This window comes from Dromiciops gliroides, chromosome 3 (genome assembly GCF_019393635.1).
Source record: "Dromiciops gliroides isolate mDroGli1 chromosome 3, mDroGli1.pri, whole genome shotgun sequence".
NCBI lineage: Eukaryota > Metazoa > Chordata > Mammalia > Microbiotheria > Microbiotheriidae > Dromiciops > Dromiciops gliroides.
The window spans coordinates 382,793,994-382,816,433 of NC_057863.1; positions in this window are offsets into that span (position 1 = coordinate 382,793,994).

Below are 22,440 nucleotides of genomic sequence, written 5' to 3' on the forward strand. Positions count from 1 at the left end.
TCAGTAATGAAAAAGTAGAAATGATTTATAATTAATACACTAGGAGTGATCCCAGATTGGATCATGATTATTCCTTTCACAAACATGGTTCTAAAGTGCTTGAAAATAGACTCCTAAAAAAGTAGGGTTAGTATTCTCTTTATGTTGTTACCATATTTCCTAAAAAACCCAAACAAACAAAAAACCCTTCCACCATAGTACAAATTAACATGTTAATTAGCATGAATGATCCCTAATTACTGAATTCTGGATTAATGAAATTTTGACATATTAAGTTTTTAGAAGATTATTGACTGAAAGTTCTAATGAAACTTTGATCTCATCAAGGCCAACTCCCTCATTTTACAAATGAAGCAATTGAGGTCCAGAGAGGTTTTGTGCTTTGCCAAAGAAAGCAAAGTTAGTGAGTCCCAGACATAGCTTGATTTCCTAGCTATGTCCTCTGTCTCCAGAAAGAGTGTTCCTCCAATGATTCATTATGCACAATTTAGAAGGAAATTATTTTAAAATTAAAGTCTACCTTTCTTTCAATTACTCACCGTTATTCTGTCTTCACTTGCCTGCATTTCTAGCCTGAACTTCTTAGTTTTCCATTACCCAACAACAAGTACCAAGCTATTGTTTCACATTTATTTCACATTATCTCTCTTCATATATGTATTCCAAATTTGTATTTGCTGTTTCTTATTTGCTGTAGATCTCAACATTCTATTCCTCCCTTTCTTTTCTTCCTTCCTTCCTTTCAAATTCTTTCCTTTTCTTCTTTGTTTCTTTCCATCTTTCTTTTTTTTTGTGGGGCAAAGGGGGGGGGTGTTAAATGACTTGCCCAGGGTCACACAGCTAGTAAGTGTCAGTGTCTGAGGCCGAATTTGAATTCAGGTCCTCCTGAATCCAGGGCTGGTGCTTTATTTACTGTGCCACCTAGCTGCCACCTCTTTCCATTTTTCTTTCTCTCTTTCCTCATAACTGGTTATTTTCCCTTTTTCCTCTACCTTGACTTCCTTCAATGCTATGCTTGTATAGAAAAGGATAGATGTTACTTGAAGTGAAATCCTTTCTATTTCTAAAAATTCTCTCTCTTCAATTCTCCCCTCTTCACCACCATGCCACTCTTGGACCCCATTGTAATACAAATTTAGTTCTCACTTCTCCATTGAAATAATTCTTTCATATATCACCAGTGACCTCCAAGTGGTCAAATTTCTTAGACTTCATCTTTTTTCTATCTACAATATATCATATATAATATATTTTATATAATTCTTTTCTCTTCTATTTCTCCTGATATGACGATGAATGTGTTCACATACTTCTCTTCACCTGCTACCTTTTTAAATGTGGGCATATTAAGTTTTTCCCCTTAGATTTTCTCATTTTTTTCTTCATTCTATCCTTTGGCAAGCTTATCCAATCCCTTCAACTTCAGCAATCACTTCTATGAAGATAATTCCCAAGTATTTCTCTAAAGGCTTAACTTCTATCCAGAGACATATAACTATATTTTCATCTAACTGCTTTTGATCAATGTTCAAAGGTTTAATTTTGCTTTCCAAAAGTGCTTTGAAGAACTCAACATTTTCTTAAACTAAACTTTTAGGGATTATCATCTGATAATTAGTAGCTCAATTTCTAGCTATCTACATTAGTCTTAAATAATCTTTCGTCCTAATGTCCTTTGACATCTGCAATCTTTCGCTTTCATTTAGTACTTAGCATATACCGTTTTGTATTGTTGGTTAATTTAAAAAATATACATTTATATTACTTTTCTATCTAAATGGATTTATGCTTGGGTATTGATTTATAATACTCTGCATTCCAGTCTTAAACATTATAGATATATTAATAATTTCCATTTGATACATATCACAGTTCATGAAGCTATAGTAGAAATTCCTTGCTCACTTTGTACTCTCCCAAACTCTTTTAATAAAAAAAGGAATGGTAGAAAAAAGTAGAACTAGGAGAGTACTTAGAGATCATTTAGTCCAATTTTCTTACATTGCAAAGAAGGAAACTGAGGCCTGGAGGGACAGAAACTTGCCCAATTTTTTGCAACTAAGCAATGACTAAAATCTAAATGTCCTGACCCTAAATCCTATAATTATATCCACTTTTTATTACACAATAAGCCTCCATGTAAGATTCTGACCTTTATTCCCATTTCAACTAAGGTGGAATTGATATTACATTCTGTTGACATTTCTTTACTGCCTGATGAGAAGAAAGGTTAGGGAATAGAAGGCATGCTGGACAGTAGATGGATTAATAGAAGAAAAGGATAATTTAAAGTAAGATAAAATTAGGGAAGCAATATCCAGAAAATTCAGTTTAATGGCAGGAATCATAGGAACTAAAAATTGTGACTTGGAAAAGGAGTACTGAATCTGCTCTCAAATCAACTATTCAAGGGAGATTCTGAAACCAGCTCCATGGGGAAGATTTCAGTATACCACCATCTCTTATCTCTGGTTTCCATGTGTAGATATACAAGCAGATATGACCCATGGGGAAAGACATAGATGTTGAGACATTTCACTTTATGGAAGAATAGGGAAGAACTTACTTAGAGGTGCAGTGGGAGGGAACTGATTTGTGTCCACCAGAGGGAGGACATATGCTATTTGATAGCTTCCTTGTTTAATGAATTATTCATATTAACTAGTTTCTACATTGACAAAAAAGTGAAATTCTTTCAAAGTGTAAATATGATTGGCCAATTTTTAAATTTATTTTTAATTTTTATTCTTTATCTTTCATCGCTCTGCTACAAAATAACATTTGTTCCAACCTACTTCAGTCTCTTCATTGGAAGCAAACATGACTTTTAATCTTGTGAATATTCAGATAGATAATATTTCAGTGGATTTACAAACAACAAAATTTTTATGATGTCATTTTATACATCATCAATGAGTTACATGAAGTTGATTTGTGCAATGGAAATATATTGTGAGGTACTCTAATATACTGCCATTTATTTAACAAAGGCCTCAGTTTGAATTTTACAACATATATTTTAAAATCATGTTTCTTACAACTAAAAAGAAGTCTAAAACAAATGGGCTAGATTATTTTACCTTGAAAAGGAATACTTCTAGGAAATATTAAATATTACTACATTTTTATGAAAGGTTACATACATTTTAGAAACATCGATCACCCTTGCTTTCTACTCATTAATTCATTGTGCCTTGCCTATACAAAGATAAAGATAGTTATCAATAGCATATCTTCTCAATCCTGGTACTCCCAATTTATGACTAAGGCAATGAAACCACCAATGGTCCTTCTGGGTCAAGGCAGGGTGTGGAGTAGGCACACTTTTTTATATTTGCATTAAAAGACTACAATGGCAACAAGCAGGGAATAGTGCTTCAATCACATTTTAGTAAAGTGGAGAGAGCACAGAGGCAGATAGCATGGAGGTATAGATGGGAGTATGGGATAATGTGGTGGAGGGAGGCAGGTGTGGAGAAGAGAATGAAAGGAAGAGGGGGACTTAAGTAACTCCTAATAAAGATAGAAACACTTGGGCAGCATGGATCTATAGCAGGTGGAAATATACTTAAAGGATAGGTATTCGAAGGCTCATTGTTATAGGCTTTTAGTGGTGATAAGTGAACTAATACTTATCCATGATACCTTAGTGTAAGTTTCTTAACATATCCACCTCATCTCAAAGTTACATTCAATATTTTAGGTTCATTCATTAGTACAATGCTGGTTTTTTGATGGTCTTATTATTCATGTCTAGAGCTCACCTGAAGATTACAGATCACAGGGAATTTGAAGGACCAACAGGTTCTTACATTAAGTACTAACTGGCTTCCCCTAAGTTAGCAAATAGTTTCAAGATGTAGCCTTAGTTAATTTATGAGACAGTTTCCAGTGGTTCCAATGCTCCCCTAATTTTTTTTTTTTAGTGAGGCAATTAGGGTTAAGTGACTTGCCCAGGGTCACACAGCTAGTAAGTGTTAAGTGTCTGAGGCCGGATTTGAACTCAGATACTTCTGACTCCAGGGCTAGTGCTCTATCCACTGTGCCACCTAGCTGCCCCTGCTCCCCTAATTTTTGAGACATTTACCAAGTAACTATTATGCTCCCTTAATTTATGGGATAGTTTGTAATTGAATTATAGGTTCCCCTTTGCAGACTTACTTTTTCCTATTGTCAACTTATACTAGTTACTTATAGGCTTCCTATACTGACTAAGGGGAGGTGTATGGTCAAGGGAGGCAGAAACAGAAATAATTTGAACAAATGAAACAATTTAAATACTTGATAACAAAACTTCAGAAAATTGTGATATCACCTGAAAGTTTATATGCATAATATAAATCATATCAAAAGAAAATCAGACATTAAAAAAGAGTTAGAAACCCTAAGACTTGACAGTCTCCTCCCCCCCCCCCCCCGCCACCTTTTTACTGGTGTATGTATACCAATGTTAATACATTGATTTTACCTCCACATTTCTCATATCCGTTGATTTTTCTCTATTCACTTTGCCCCATAGATCAAATGCTAATCACCTCTCCACTAGAATATTATAATAGTCTCCTCATTGAGATCTATGTTTCTTGTTCCTCCTTTATCCAAACCCCAAGATGCCAAAGGAATCTTCCTGGAACACCATACTAATCTTACTTTTGCCCAATTAAAAATCTTCAGGAGCTTCCCATAGCCTCTAGGGAAAAAAACAAAAACAAAAATGAATTCCTCAGTCTGTCCCATGCCTATTTTTCCAAACTCATTTCATATAATTTTCTTTTGCTCATTCTCTATGTGCCAACCAAATAGCCTTACTTGCACTTGCCCTTAAATGGAATTTCAACTGCTTTCATTGTCATACTTTTGCAGCAGATGTCTTCCATGTCTGGAATTCAGTCCCTCCTTACCCTCACTCATTAGACTCCTTAGCATTTTTTCCAAGCTAAACTACTCCCAGAGAGAGAAGCCATTCCTCATGCTCTAGTTGTTACTGTTCTCTTTTCACCATCAAATCAGTTTTAATTTAATAATCTATTTACATGCTTTATCTCCTTGTTCATAACAGTTGCTTTCATAAGTACTTATCGGATTGAATTTTGTGTGAAAAATGTGTGTGTATTTTTGAAAGAACTTTTAATTTATTTCATATAGTGAATTCTCATTCAGGTATTTACAGCACCAAAGAATGTTAGCAATTCCTTTGCAATTTATTTTTCCTGAAAATTTCCTCATGGATATTGAGAGGTTAAGCAAATTGTCCAAGGTCACTTAGCCTATATGTGCCATAGGTCAAACTTCAATCCAGCTCTTCCTGACTTGGAAGCAAAGATTTTCTTTACTATATCATATATCATGAAACTTGCGATGAATAGTGTATGTATATATGTGTGTACATATATATACACATATATATGGGGCAGCGAGGTGACACAGTAGATAGAGCACTGACCCTGAAGTTGGGAGCACCTGAGTTCAAATCTCACCTCAGATACTTACTAGTTGTGCAAACCTGCACAAGTCACTTAACACCAATTGCTTCAAGCATCCTGTGCCATCTCTGGTCATTATGATGAATATCTTGCCACTGGACTCTGATGATTCTGGAGGAGAAAGTGAGGTTCATGACTTTTCACAGCCCTCCCTCACTTAAATCTAATTCACTACAAGTCATGACATCATCTCAATGTCATAGTCTTCTTTGACAATGAAGGACAAATAACAGCAATAACCACATGTATATATGCAATGTGCATTGCATGTAACATACATCATATTACATAACACTGTAATACATAACATGTTATTTATATAATGTACAATATTTAAAATATCATTATATTATATAAATTATATAATATATGATATTAAAGAGGCATGTATACATTTTTCATTGGAATATAATGTATGCCAATGTATATGCAAAAAAAAAGTAGTACAACATTAGAACTTGCTCACTATTCTGTAAGAATATCTAGTAATTTTTCAAATAAGTAATTAGTTGTGACTGACAGAGAGCAAAGTTCATTTTAAAACAGGAACATTTGCAATGCCATTTAACTGTTGAAATTTTATACACTGATATACAATTTCAAGCCAAGAATAATTCATTTAAATAAATTTAGCTTATTCATAAAGCTAGAAAACATGACAGCATTTGGCCTTTTCTTTTGTGTTGTACTATAACTAAAGATCTATACACATAGTATGATTCCTGCTGAATTGGCAAATTGTTGCAAAAGAAACCAGACAGTCTGGGGTATATATCTGGGGAAGTATGACAACTATTCCTCCCACTGACTTATTTCTTAAAGCATAAATGTATTCCTTAGTCTCATGCAACATAGTGGTGGGAGAGTAATATTAAATTTCCATCTGACAAATAGGGAGGAGTGATTTTAAATGCACTGTTCAATCAAGAAGAGTCTAATAAAAAGCATCCACTCTTCATAGTCTGAGGTTAGTATTTGGAATTTAGAACGTTGAAACTATCCAGATAACAATGTCCACTTTTATACTTTGGTACAGCTATTTAGATTTGCTAGGAAGCAGAGACTCATGGGCTACTTAAACAAGTATTGACAGAAATAATTGGAAATTAGCCAAGGAGATTTGATTATTTAGTGATATTTTTTGCATTCTCAGTTAGTAGTTTACTTTTTCCCTAATTGCATGAAAAAACAATTTTAACATTCATTTTTAAAACCTTTGAGTTCCAAATTACCTCCCGCCCTCTCTCACTCTCCACACATTGAGAAGGCAAGCAATTACATATAGGTTATACATGTGTAGACATGCAAAAATAAAAACTCAAGAAAATTTTGAACTCTGCCCAAAAGGGCTATACAATCATGCATACTCTTTGACCTAGCAATACCAACAGTAGATTTATGTCTAAAAAGATTTAAACAAGGAAAAGGCCCTATATGTAAAAAAAACAAACAAACAAACATATAGCAGCCCTTATGATATGCCTTCTCTGTTTACCTTTGTATGCTTCTTTTGAGTCTTGTATTTGAATGTCAAGTTTTCTATTCATCTCTGGTCTCTTCATCCAAAATGTCTAAACATCTTCTCTTTCATTGAACGACCATTTTTACCCTCAAGGATTATAATCAATTTTGCTGGGTAAATGATTCTGGGTTGGTTGTAATCCCAGCTCCTTTGCCCTCTGCAACATCTCATTCCAAGCCCTCTGATCCTTTAGTGTAGAAACTGCTAAATTTTTGTTATCCTGACTGTGACTCTACCATACTTGAATTATTTATTTCTGGCTACTTGCAATATTTCCTCCTTGACCTGAGAACTCTGGAATTTAGTTTTAATATAATATTCCCAGGAGTTTTCATTTTGGAATCTCTTTCAGGGGGTGATAGATGGATTCTTTCGATTTCTAATTCTAGAACATTAGAGAAATGTTCCTTGATAATTTTTTTAAAGATGTTGTCTAAGCTCTTTTTTTTATCTTGGCTTTCAGGTAGTCAAATAATTTAAAAATTCTCTCTTGAATCTTCTTTTCAGTTCCATTTTATCAAGCTAGGGGAGGGTTTGGTCTTATCCTGTTTCTGGCAGAAACTCTCTCTGCTACCTGTCAGCTCTGACTAAGGTAACCAGAAACCTCAAAGGCTCTTAGTTCTAGTTCAGTTATTTTTCCAATGAGGTGTTTCACATATTCTTCTATTTTTTCATTCTTTTGGTTTTGTTTGATTATTTCTTTATTTCTTGATTAGGTAAAGCACTGACTCTGAAGTTGGAAGGTACTGAATTCCAATCTCACTACAGATAATTGCTTTCTGTATGATCCTGGGCAAATCATTCAACCCCAATTGTCTTAAAAAAAAGATATAGAAAACATCTGGGGCCATCTCCAGTTGTCCTGATATATATCTTGCCACTGAATCCATATGACTCTGGAGGAAAGAGTGAGGCTGGTGACTTTGCATAGCCCTTCCTCACTTAAATCCAATTCATTTCAAATCATGACATCACCTCAATATCATGGTTCTCTTCAAAAATGAAGAACAAACAACAACAATAGCAACAACAATTTCAACCTGTCTTTTTGTGGGCTCTACTGCCCCACAAATTGTCTTAGGGCATTATTTAAAGGTACTTCAAAGGGTTTGGGGGAGGCCTCATGCGAGTTGCTGCCTTTCCTCAGCCCTTTTGGTTCTACCTCCTATTTTGGCCATTTTTCAATCAAATTTAACACAAATTTAACTATTGATCTCATTGAAAATATTGATTTGCTGCTACAAATTTTAAAAATATGGAATCTTAATGTGTAGACAAAACCATAGTTTAGGTGATAAACTAAAAAATCTCCTGAAGTGGAAATAATATTTTCAACATGGTAGACCAAAAGGGAAATATATATGTGTGTGTGTGTATAAATGCTTGAGGAATTTTTTCCCCAGAGAAATAAATGCCTCTTCTGCTGCTTGGTCAGGAGGGTTAGAGTGTAGGCTTTAATCTACTCCAAATGATCTTTACCAGTCTTGGACCTATGCATATGTAGACTAAGTTCAGTGTTATGGACACTAGCTCTTACATTGAGATATTATGCTTTTTCTCAAACTCTTTCTTTCTCTCTATCCCATGCCTGAGTCCTAGGAAAAACTATTAAAGATAGGTATACTTTGCATTTAAGATCTCCCTGAAAATGAGGTAATGGGATGCTACTCATTATAGAATGTACACCAAGCATAAAGACAATTATTAATTTCCTCTGCTCACAAAAGAAAAGCTAAACATGAACAGCAATTTATAACTATGCTTGTACCACCCCCTGCATTAGAACAATGAGAAAATGAAGTTGTTTCCAGGAGTTTTCAACACTTCAAATTTCAGTTGGCCTCTATGATGTCCAAAGAATTATTTTCAGTTCCATTTTATCAAGCTAGGGGAGGGGTTGGTCTTATCCTGTTTCTGGCAGAAACTCTCTCTGCTACCTGTCAGCTCTGACTAAGGTAACCAGGAACCTCAAAGGATCTTACTTATAGGAGCACTGTTCTATCATCTATGCTCAGGAAGGAAATGCCAGGTAAAGAAAGAAAGCCAAGAGTGCAGTGTTCAGCCTCTATTTGTCTAGTCAGGCCCTTACTTCAGTTGCTGTATTCCGATGCCATGATAGCAGATTTGGGAAAAGAGTGGAATGACTACCACATCCTCAAAGATATATCCAAAGAGGCATGTCTACTTGTTAAACATTTCAGAGATAGGAAGAATGAGGAAGTCAGAAGTTGTTTCTCCATTTTAGCTAAGTGTTCAGCCACCTTCATTTGTAATGAGGACTCTGAGACCACCCAGGATTTACTACATTATATCCTAACTCCATATCATCTTAGTACTGAGCTACATGTTCCTCTGGAAGTGGCTGGGACACAGTCTCATTTTTTCCAAGCTTTGTGCTCTAACCAAAGTCTACTGGGATGGGAAGAAGGGAAAGAAATTGCTGTTTAATTCTCATTTTACAGATTAATAAATTGAGATACAAGGAGACTAACTATTCCAAGCTCTTATTGGCAGTAAGGATCATTGACAGGACTTGTAATCAGGTCCTAAGAGCTAATATACTCAGTCTTCACTTATACAAAGTGTTTTGATTGTCTTACATGATATAATAAAGCTTTTGTTAATATAGTCCAATAAGCATTTATTAAATACTTACTATATACTAGGATAATGCTAGGCTCCCAGGATACAAAAACAGAATGCAAATCATTCTTTGCCTTAAAAGAAACTATATTATACTGAAGGTGTGCAAAATATAAATTGATAAGAATAAATGAATAATTTATGTTAAGAGGGAACACTAAAAACTTAGAGTATTACTTGGAGGAGTTTTTCTGACCTGAAAGAATGAATTAATGATTGAATGAAACTAGGGATTCTGTGAGAGAGAACGATTTGGGTCATAGCATATTCAAAGACAAGGAAGCATTAGGGAATAGTAATTAGGTCAGGTTAGCTGGAAAGTAAACTGACTGAAAAGTATTAAAGTGAAGAAAGCTGGGATAATATTGACTGAATTTCTGTTTCATCTTTGAAGCCATAGTGAGCAAGTAAAGGTACTTGAACAGAGATGACATATTGTGCTTATTCTGATCTCCCTAAGATCCAAAAAAAGAAAATATACCCTATTCTTTCCTTATTAGAAGGTATATATGAAACTGAAGGTAAGTTGGTATAGACTGCCTTAATGAATTGGTAAGGAAATTGTTGAAACATGAAATAACACTTAAAAATATTCTATTTAACAAAAATTGCCCCTCCCTTTCTCCTCATCACATTGATTATTTTACATTATTATAATTTCTTAAATATAATGTTTTCTTGACTAAGCTCTTGATTATTCAGAAAATTCATGATTTAGCTTGTTTGCATGTGCTTGCCACTTATATAAATAATTTTTTCATAGTTATGATGGTCTTCCCAAGTTGCTATATTTAGCACTCTAAATTTAGTCTTATCCTTGGATGACAGAAACCAGACCAAAATTTGAAGTATTTCTGATTTGGTACTTTTCTTTTGTTTTCCTTTTTTAATCTCTACCATTTTTTAATAGTATTTGATTTTTATTTTCCAATTATATATAAAGATAGTTTTCACCATTCATTTTTGTAAGATTTTGAGTTTCAAATTTATCTCCTTGCCTTCCCCATCCAAAAGCCATCAATCAATCTGATATAAGTTACATAATATAATCACATTAAACATATTTCTGCATTAATTGTTTTGTGAGAGAAGAATCAGAACAAAAGGGGATAAACACCAAAATGAAGAAACAAATAAAAAATAACAATAACAAGAAGAGTGAAAATAGTATGATTTGATCTTCATTCAAACTCCATAGTTCTTTTTCTGCATATGGAGAGTATTTCCCAATGTGATTTTGGAATTCTCTTGGATCATTGTACTGCTGAGAAGAGCTGAGTCTAACACAGCTAATCATCACACCATGTTGCTGTTACTATGTACAATGTTCTCTTGGTTGTGCTCTCTTCAATCAGCATCAGTTCATGTAAATCTTTCCAGTTTTTTTTTTTCCTTTCTGAAATCTGCCTGCTCAACATTTCTTATAGCACAGTAGTATTCCATTACATTCATATATCACAACTTGTTCAACCATTCCCCAACTGATGGGCATTCCCTCAATTTGCTCCCATATTAAAATACAATTGTGTAAAATGTAGGATACACTTCAGTACTACAAAGATCAGTATTGGATCCATTAAAATCCAAGTTTCATGAGGGCAGACATTGCTTTACTCTTATCTTTGTATTCCCTGTGCTGAGCTTAGATATGGAACATAGTGCATGCTTTATGAATACTTGATATTTTATAACAACTCTTCTTCATTTTAGTAATCAGTCTTTATAACTTAAAACATTATAACCTCATAGTCAACCTGGTGAAGAGCGTCCCCTGACCCTATTAGCTAGGTTATTATGTATAAAATAGAGATTTAGTTTGACATAGCACCCATACTCAAATCCTTTACAGCTTGGTAAGTTATTTTATTTTTTGTTTCTTTTTAAATTTTCATTTAAAGTTTTGAATAACAAATTCTTTCTCTCCATACCTCCTTTTCCTTCTCCCTCTCTGAGTAAGGAAGCAATCAGATAGATGTTATACATGTTCGAATATGTAAAACATTTCTGTATTAGTCATTTGGTATAAGAATACTTAAAAAAAATTTTTAAATGAAAGAAAGTAGAAAATAGCATGATTCAGTCTGTATTCATTCAATGTCTGTTCTTTCTCTGAAGGTAGATGATGTCCTTCATTCTTTGTCCTTTGTCTTGAATCATTGTATTGCTGAGAGTTGCCAAGTCATTTACAATTCTTTACTGAATAATATTGCTGTTACTATGTACAGTGTTCTCCTGGTTCTGTTCACTTCACTGTATATCAATTAATGTAAATATTTCCAGGTTTTTCTGAAATCATTCTGCTTGTCATTTCTTACATCACAATAGTATTCCATTGCATTCATATACCACAACTTGTTCATCCATTCCTCAATTGATGGGCCTCCTGTGGCTTTCCAATTCTTGGCCACCACAAAAATATCAACTTGTTAAGTTCTGTCAGAGATTGTACTTTGCTTATACATATCTTTTCAGAACCCAAAGTCATTGATAAATTATCAGAATAAGATTAATGACGGTGGAATATATAAGATATCAGAAAAATAATGTTACTATGTCATCATCTTTATTCATTCCCTTCCTTAATATACCAAACACATATTTTCAGAAAATAGGTGAGTAAGTTCATTTCTAACAATGTACGTATTTGATCAATGGATATAGAAATGAATGATTGGACTATTACATGAGCCTGGATGTTATTTCTGTTATATATTGGCTTCATGGTCCTGTGCAAGTTATTTAACTTCTCACTGCTCTAGACATTTTTCTTTGAAGATTTGGTTGTAACTATTTTTGCATTATTGTCTTCTTCTGAGTTACTGTCTAGGTTTTCCTTGTTACCATATTAGCTTTCTTATGGTCAAGTTCTTTTTTAATTAGTGTCTTATTTATTTTTGCTCATTTTCCAACCTGTTTATTGTCTTGGAACTTTATGTTAAAGTTGGACTCTGATTACTTAGTGTGTGGAGGCACTTTCCCAATCTTTGGGCATTTCTTGCTTCTGTTTTCAGATCTAGTTGTCTGGGTCTGTAAGTTTTAGGTACTTCAAAGGTAGTGTGATCTGGGAAAAGGTACTGTATTCTGGTCTTTACCCAGAAAGGTCCCCTGTTCCCCTGCTGCTGCAAGTACTGGCATTCCTCTTGGCCCTCTAACTATGACCAGGTTCCTTGCTCCATTATGACTTATTGCAAGTGCTCCTCTCCACTTTGGAACTGTGACTCAGAACTCTGTATGGGCAATAGATTTACCCATCAGTGTCATCTGTGACTGAGTGACAGCAATGGGACTCCTGTGAACTCTTTCTGACATTTTGTCTGACCCACCACGGCCATTATTATCATGTATACCTAGGCTAGCCCCTATACAATTATCATAGACTTCTCCTGGTTCCCTCCTAATTTGCCTTGGGTTGGAAATAGCTCTTACCCTGACATTTTGTTTGCTCTGCTATTCTAGAATTCAATATGAGGTGTTATTTTAAGTTCATCTGGAGGGGAATGTTTGAAGATTTTGGCTAGGTTGCTAACTTTACTCCACCATCTTGGCTTTATGTCCCCTACTATTTTAAAAGCTAATTTGTTAGGTGCTAAAGATACAGAGACCAAAAGAAACCAGTCTCTACCCTCAGGGTGTTTACATTTCACTGGAATGGGGATGCCATAACATATACATGAGATGAAGAATAAAGTAATAAAGAGTAATTTTTGGAAGATAGAATGCTCAGAACTTAGGGGATCGGGCATTGTTCACTGTAGGAAGTAGTACTAAATCTGTCTTTTGAAGCAAACTAGGGATTTCATGAGGCAAAAGTAAGCAGGGAGAATTTTCCAGGCATGGTATATCATTTATGCAAAGATATGGTCATCAAATATCCCATAAAGGGAATAGCTAGTCAGAAGGAAATACTAGAAGTATATGCAAGCCAGGTACATAGAATAAGAAAGGACAGAGAGATGAGATACAATTATGTGCCTATATTCCTCACAGTTAAGGGGATTCCAATTAGCAGTATGAAAATTTGAATCTCATGCTAAATATAATAAGGATTCATTTAAGATTTTTGAATAGGGAATGTTGTGTTCCATTCCATTTAGTTACATAGGTAACTAAACATAAAAATGATTCTAGAGAAACATCTTTTAATTTAAAATATCTCCACTCTGGTATGACTTAAACTTGAAATAAAGAAATTTGCAGTTATATAGCTGTTTTGCAGATGTTAAAACACTTTCATACACTTTGTGGGCTGATTTGCCTACACTTTCTAAGACCTAAGATCATATGGCAAATACTTTAGTTAGAAACAATTGATAGCAATTATATTGATGTAATTGTATTAGCAGGACTTCTTCACATCCCCTTCTTACGTAGGTTCTGCCTAATTTCATATCATAGACTCTCTAATTCATGTAATGGAACAAATTTCAAAATAAATACATAACTCTTAGATCTATATCTCTATTGTGTTTTATATTTATTCCTTTGTTAAATTGCTCTGGAGATTAAAAACATTAATTCCCATTTAAATGTTCTTAGATCATCAAAATATTGCTAAGGAATCAAGTTTTCAGACAATAATATCTATTTGGCTAATTAATAGAGAATACTCTGTGATTTAATCAATATGGGAAAACTGTGGAAACCTCCTCTACCAATGGTATATGACTTTGGAATATATATTTTTGGTGATAGATTAATAAATCCTAGGATATTGCTCAATATGCATATTGAGTGACTTTTCAAGGACAATTGACCAACTACATGTCAGAATTCTATGCAATTTCTACCTATTTCTTTTATGAAGTAAAACATTCATTTCATTATGCAAAATGGCCCCTTCTGCCTGTTTAGGAAACTATATACACATTAATCCCTTTGGAACTGTGACTTGAAATATTATTATTACTTTTAACAACAACAACACACTTACATTAGTGCTTCAAGGTTTGCAAGGTATATTAATATATTTTCTTTCTCACAACAGACTTGTATAGTAGGTACTATTATAACCTACATCGTACAGATGAGGAAACTGAGGCTCAGATATCTTAAGTGACTTGTGCATATCATAAAGCTAGTAAATGTGTAAAGCAGGATTTAAACACACTTCTTCCTTACTTCAATTCCATTGTTATAACTTTTATCCATCTTGAATAACTCTGTCTTCCTTTTTATTTGCACCTCTGATTGATCAGTTGATGAGACTTTGGAAGTCCTGTAGTAAAGTAACAACTGTTGAGATAGTGGTTCAGTCTCATAACCACAAACTATATCCCCATTGCTGAGCAACTATTTCATAAATGTGCTCTTTTCCCCAGGAAAGAATGTAGCTAGTACAGTAAAAATTACTGACGCTAGATAATCAAGTTGAAAATTCAGTCAGTGAATAAATATTTATTAAGCACCTACTATTTGCCAGGCACTGCACTAGATGCTGGGGATGCAAAAAGAGATAAAAGAGAGCCCCTGTCCTAAAGGACTTCACTATCTAATAGATAAAAATAGCCTGCATTTATGTAGTGCCTACTATGCACTAAATATTGTCCTAAATACTTTACAGATTTGACCCTCACAACAATATTGAGAGGTAGGTGCTATTATTATTCTTATTTTACAGATAGGGAAACTGAGGCAAACAGTATACATGACCTACAGTCTCTATTACTAATGGAATGGATTTTATCATACTAAGATAGTGATTTTTGAAAACTGTGTTCTTTGTTGTATTTCTTATTTATGCCAAGGTTTCAGCAACATAAGTTCAACTAGTAAATCAATATTCTTGACTGACGGACCAGTAATAGAGTATTTTACTGTTTATGCCTATCATCAAGAAATTGGTGGGCTTCAGTTAAATATTAAATCAGTACAAGGTAATGGAAAGATTCCTGAATAAGTCATGGGTTCTATTTCTATTTCTGCTACTATCTAAGTGATTCAGTACAAATCACTTAATTCCTCTGAGAGCTGGTTTCCTCAGCCATTAAAAAGTGAGTTAGACAACATTATCTCTAAGATCACTTCCAATCCTAGCATTATATAATTCAATAGATTCTATGACCAGTCTGATACCCGATATTTGAAATGGTAAGATGGTGTACTAGGTAGAGTAGTTTACTATAATTAGCAAGACCTGAATTCAAACCTTGCCTGAGATCTTTATTATCAAGGTTATATAGATCAGCTAGGTGGTACAATGGATAGATCACCAACCCTGGATTCAAGAGGACCTGAGTTCAAATCTGATCTCAGACCCTTGACACTTACTATCTGTGTGACTCTGGACAAGTCACTTAACCCCAATTGCCTCACCAAAAAAACCAAACCAAAACAAAACAAAAAAAGAATCTTAACTGAATTCCATAAATTTTGGGGCAGCTAGGTGGCACAGTGGATAGGGCACCAGCCTAGAGTCAGGAGGACCTGAGTTCAAATCCGGACTCAGACACTTACAAGCTTTGTGACCCTGGGCAAGTTACTTAACCCCAACTGCATCACCAAAAAAAAAAAAAAACAACAAAAAAAACCAAAGGTTATACAATAGCCAGCTCTTATCAGCAAGGGCCATTTTTTTTTAATGTTAGCATTTATTTACAACTCAGACATCTGCAAGTGCTAAAAACCAGGGCTTGACTTATTGTTTTATTCCTTGTCTAGACTTAAGAAAGTGATGGAGAAACAATAATGCAGATTAAACTTATAGGTATGGTGTTTATACATTCCTCTCTGCCTTCCTGAGGTGATTGTTAAAAATTTTCAGAATACGCTTACTAGTTATGTGACCCTTCCTATGTCACATAACCAGTTTCTTCATCTGTAAAACAGGGACAATACTCTTATTTACATCTCAGAATTGTGCAGATTAAACGAAATTAAACACGTATAGTGCTTTGCCAACTTTAACATAATACACAAACATTAGTGCTTATTAATGGATTTGGAAACAAAGAAAAAGAAAAACCTGCATCCTGGAATGAAATTTATATGAAGTTTTTTCATGATAAAATTGCAAAGTTGCTATTTCTTAAGACTCACTTAGAAATAGATAATGTAATTTTCCATATGCCTCTGGAACCTACTAAGGTCTGGGTCTACATCTGTATTTGGTTACATGTAATTGCTGCCTCAACTGGCTGGGTTGTGATACCTAAAATATATACAGTCCCGCACAGATATTAATCTGTATAATCTGTATTAATGTAGCTACAAATCTTCCACTAGTATCTAGAGTCAAATAGTTTCTATTAAACCTCAGCCAATAAAATATTTACATTTCTTTTAAAAAATGTACTGGAGCTAAGCACAGAGGTTTGATGAATCATTTACTTCTGGTGTTTGTTTTTCTTAATTATTCAACAATTCTCAGTGTCACTATTAAAGACTGAGGATGTACAAAGATCCAAACAAATAAGAAGTCCTTGAAAGATGATTCTAACACAAGCCACTTAATTCTGATCTCTAAAAGTAACTTAGACTCTCTGAAAAAGAGGTCAGACTAACTCTCTACCATAACTTGTGGAGTTAAACCATGTTTCCCAGGAGGTCAGTCATGAACATGAATACACGTTGCATCACCTGGAGCTTTTTTGGCATCATTGTGATGACCTACTGTACTGCTGCAAATTACTTTATCTTCTTTTCTGTTTTGCAATTTTTCTTGTCAATGCCATGTCTCTGATAATGTCACTTTGAACAGTGATTGCCTGAATGCTTAGAATTACTGATAATTTCCACAGACAGCATCCTGTAGATAAATAAATAAGGAATTCCCTCCCACCCCCACAACCTTCTTCAAGTGTTTTATACTGACTGATTTTCTAAAGGAGAGCTCTCTCAGTAGTCAAAGCAAGAACTTTGCTCTGAAGAGGGAACTATTCACACAGATTAGAAATGGACAGGAGTTGGGTTAGGAAAGAAGAATATTATTAAAATAGAGCCACTGTGGAAATTTTGTATTATGGTGGTAAATACTGAAATTCACTCTGTCCTATAATTTTTATTTACAATGATTTTCTTCACACATACCTTTTTAAAAACAAAAAATCAACACTTCTATGTGATTATTCCTCTACCATTACCTACATCCCTAGTCTCTCTTACACTCACACATCTGTATCTCCAACTATTTAAAGGTCATTTTTACCTGAATTTAATAATGGTAATTCAGGCTTAACATGTGCCAAGCTGAACATATATTATCTTATTTTTCCAAAAACCTATTTGCCTCCTAAATCTACTTTTTCTGTCAGTTGTAACCAACACTCACACAGTTGATCAAAAGGCATTTATTTATTTATTTTAAAAGAGTGTTTTAATTTTATTTTTACCCAATATAAAAACAATGTTAACATTCATTTTTATATTTCCTTACAATATTCTAATTCCCTTGCTCCTTCCTTACCCATCCCCTTCCTTGGAAAGGCATGCACTTTATACAGATTACACATATGCACTCATACAAAATGTATTTTCATATTAGCCATATTGCAAAAGAGAACACAGAACAAAAAAGACAAATAAGGAAAATAAAAAAGAAGTATGCTTCAATCTATTTACAGATTCTATCAGTTCTTTCTCTGGAGATGGATAGCATTTTTTTTTAATGTTAAAAATATTTTATTATTTTCCAGTTACTTTTAAAGATAGTTTTCAGCATTTGTTTTTATGAGATTTTGAGTTTTAAATTTTTCTCCCTCCCTACTTTCCCTCTCCCTCCCCAAGACAAAAAGAAATATGATATAGATTATATATGTATAATCACATTAAACATATTTGAACATTACTCATGTTGTGAAAGAAGAGTCAGAACAAAAGGGACCCCCACCCCCCGCCCCCGGAAGGAGGAATAGTATGGTTCAATCTGCATTCAGATTCCACAGTTCTTTTTTTCTGGATGTGGAGAGCATTTTCCATAATGAGTTCTTTGGAATTGTTTTGGATCATTGTATTGCTGAGAAGAGCTAGGTCCATCACAGTTCATCATCACACAAGGTTGCTGTTACTGTGTACAATGTTCTCCTGGTTCGGATCATCTCACTCAGCATCTGTCTACTTAAGCCTTTCCAGGTTTTTTTTCTTCTGAAATCTGCCTGCTTATAATTTCTTATAGCATAATAATATTCCATTACATTCATATACCACAACTTGTTCAGCCATTCCCCAATTGATGGGCATCACTTTGATTTCCTATTCTTTGCCACCACAAAGAGAACTTTTATAAATATTTTTGTACATGTGAGTCCTTTTTCCTTTTTTGTGATCTCTTTGGGATACAGACCTAGTAGTGCTATTACTGAGTCAAAGGGTATGTACAATCCCATAGCCCTTTGAGCATAGTTTCAAATTGTTCTCCAGAATGGTTGGATTAGTTCACAACTTCACCAAAAATACATTAGTGTTCTAATTTTTCCACAGCTTCTCCAACATTTATTATTTTGGGTTTTTGCCACATTAGCCAATCTGATAAATGCGAGGTGGTACCTCAGCATTATTTTAATTTGTATTTCTCTAATCAATAGTGATTTAGATAATTAAAAAAATATTTCAATAGATAACTTTGATTGCTTGATTTGAAAATTGCCTGCTCATACCCTTTGACACTTTCTCAATTGGGGAATGACTTGCATTGTTATAAATTTTATTTAGTTCCCTATATATTTTAGAAATGAGGCCTTTATAAGAAATACTGGCTTTAAAAATATTTCCCAGCTTTCTGCTTTCCTTCTAATTTTGACTGCATTGCTTCTGTCTATGCAAAACCTTGCTACTTTAAATGTAATCAGAATGATTCATTTTCTATTTCATAATATACTTTATCTCTTGTTTGGTCATAAATTCTTCTCCTCTTCACAGATCTGAGAGGTAAACTATAACTTCCTTTCCTAATTTACCTATGTACCACTCTATATCTAAACCTCGTATCCATTTTGACCTTATTTTGGTATACAGTGTAAGATGTTGCTTTACACCTAATTTCTGCCATACTATCTCCCAGTTTTCCCAGCAATTTTTGTCAAACAGTGAGTTTTTATAGCAGAAGATGGAGTCTTTGGGTTTATCAAAGAGTAGATTACTATAGTCATTTACTACTGTGTTTCCTGTGTCTAAACTATTCCATTGACCCCCCCCCCATTTTATTTCTTAGCCCATACCAGATAGTTTTGATGACTGCTGCTTTATAGTATAGCTTCAGATTTGGTAGGGCTAGCCCACCTTTCTGTGCATTTCTTTCATTAGTTCCCTTTATATTCTTGACTTTTTATACTTTCAGAAGAATTTAGTTATTATTTTTATAGCTATATAAAATAATTTTTAGGTAGTCTGATTGGTATGACACTGAATAAGTAAATTAATTTAGGTTAGGATTGTCATTTTTATTTATTAACTTGGCCTATCCATGAGCAATTGATATTTTATTTGTGGAAAAGTTTTAGATTGTGTTCATAGAGTTCCCGGGTTTGTCTTGGCAGGTAGACTCCTAAATATTTTATGTTGTCTACAGTTATTTTAAATGGAATTTCTCTTTCTATGGCTTTCTGCTGAGCTTTGTTGGTCATGTATAGAAATGCTTATGATTTATGTGGATTTACTTTATATCCTGTAACTCTGCTAAAGTTGTTAATTGTTTCATGTAGTTTTTTAGTTGATTGTGTAGGATTCTTTAAGTATACCATCATATCATCTGTGAAGTGATAGTTTTCTTTCCTCCTTGCCTATTCTAATTTCTTCAATTCCTTTTTCTTCTCTTATTGCTATAGCTAACATTTCTAGTACAATATTAAATAATAGAGGTGATAATGGACATCCCTGTTTCACCCCTGATCTTATTGGGGATGTCTCTAACTTATTGACATTACATATAATGTTTGCTGATGATTTTAGGTACATACTTCTTATCATTTTAAGGAAAGATGTTCTTCATGATTTCTTAAGAATCATTTTAGATCATTGTGTTGATCACAACAGCAATGTCATTCACAGTTGATTATCCTATACTATTGCTTATTATGTCTTCTTGCTTTAACTTACATAACTTCATATGTCTTCCCAGGTTTTTCTGAGATACTCTTGTCATCCATTTCTCTCTTTTTTGATTTTTTTTATTGAATAGAATTTTATTTTCCAAAATACATGTACAAACAAATTTTAACATCAATTTAAAAAAAATTGTGTTCCAACTTCTGTTCCTCCTCCATTCCCATCCCTCCACCCCCTAGAACTCAAGCATATCAAAATAAGTTATACATGAGTAGTCATGGAAAACATTCCCACATTAGCTAGGTTGTGAGAGAAAACAGTCAAAAAAACCCCCAAAACTTCAGATTGAGGAATTGTCAAAGAGGAAAAAAAATGTAAAAATGTGTTTCCATCTCTTTTCAGATACTATCAGTTCTTTCTCTGTAGATGGGTTACCATTTTCATGAGTCCTTCTGGGTTATATTGGATCATTGCCTTGCTGAAAATAACCACATGCTTGCCAGCAGATCATCTTACACTATTGCTGTTATTTTGTATATAGTATATTTCACTCTCCTTCAGTTCATGTAGGTCTTTCCAGGTTTTTCTGATAGTATCCTGTTAATCATAACCTGAATAAAGTACCTTAAACTTGACAAATAATTTTCTTCATATTAGTCCAGCAAAGTAGGTACCATATGTTTTGCCAATATGATCAATTATCATAACTATTTCCCTCCATCCTATTCCCTTCCCATGATATTTACTCTATTTTCTATCATCTTTTAACCTATTCCTTCTCAAAAGTTTTTTACTTCTGACTGTCCCCTCCCCTACTCTGTACTCCCTTTTTTTACCCTTCCTTTCTTATCTTCTTCCCCTCATACTTTTCTGTAGGGTTAAATAGATTACTCCTCCCAACTGGGTGTGAATGGTATTCCGTCCATGAGCCCACTCTGATGAGTTTTATGTCTTTGAGCTAATTCTGTGTTCTAAATTTTCTTCCTCCCTCCCTCCTCAACCCTCCCTATGAAATCAAGCAATTCAATATGACATACTTGTGCAGTTATGCAGAACATCTTTACCTTCCTCAAAAGTGTTTTGCTTTTTACTGCTCTCTCCCCCAATCTGCCCTTCCCTCCTTGCCCTCTCCCCACCCCTTTATCTCCCTCCCCTCCCTCAGGACAAAAATATATTACTGTACCTACTTGAGTATGTATGTTAGTCCTTTTTCTAATATCACAAAACTATTCCATCAGCATCATATTTTACAACTTGTTCAGCCATTCCCAATTGATGGGCATTACTTTAATTTGAAATTCTTTGTCATCACAAAAAGAACGATTATAAAAATTTTGTACTTAGGTCCTTTTCCTTTTTAATATAGACATAGTAGTGGTATTATTAGCTAAGGGGCATGTACAATTTTCTAGCCTTTTGGAGGTAGTTCCAAATTTTTCTCCAAAATGGTTAGATCAGTCATTTTCCTTTTCTGATATAATAGCCAATCTGAGAGATCTGAACCAGTACCTCAGAGCCGTTTTAATTTTATATTATGAGAAATAAGTTTGATTTCTTATTAAAACTGTTCATATCCTTTGAATATTTTTCATATAAGGAATGATGCATATTCTTCAAAATTTTCCTAATTTTTATAATTTGAGCAACAAAGTCTTAATCAGAGAAACTACCTGTGAAATTTTCGACCCAATTTCCTGATTTCCTTCTAATCTTGGACGCATTGGTTTTATTCGTCCCCAAACCTTTAAATTTTGTCAAAATAATATGTATGTGTGTGTATCCATTCAGTTTTTTCTAGATGTCTATTATATCTAG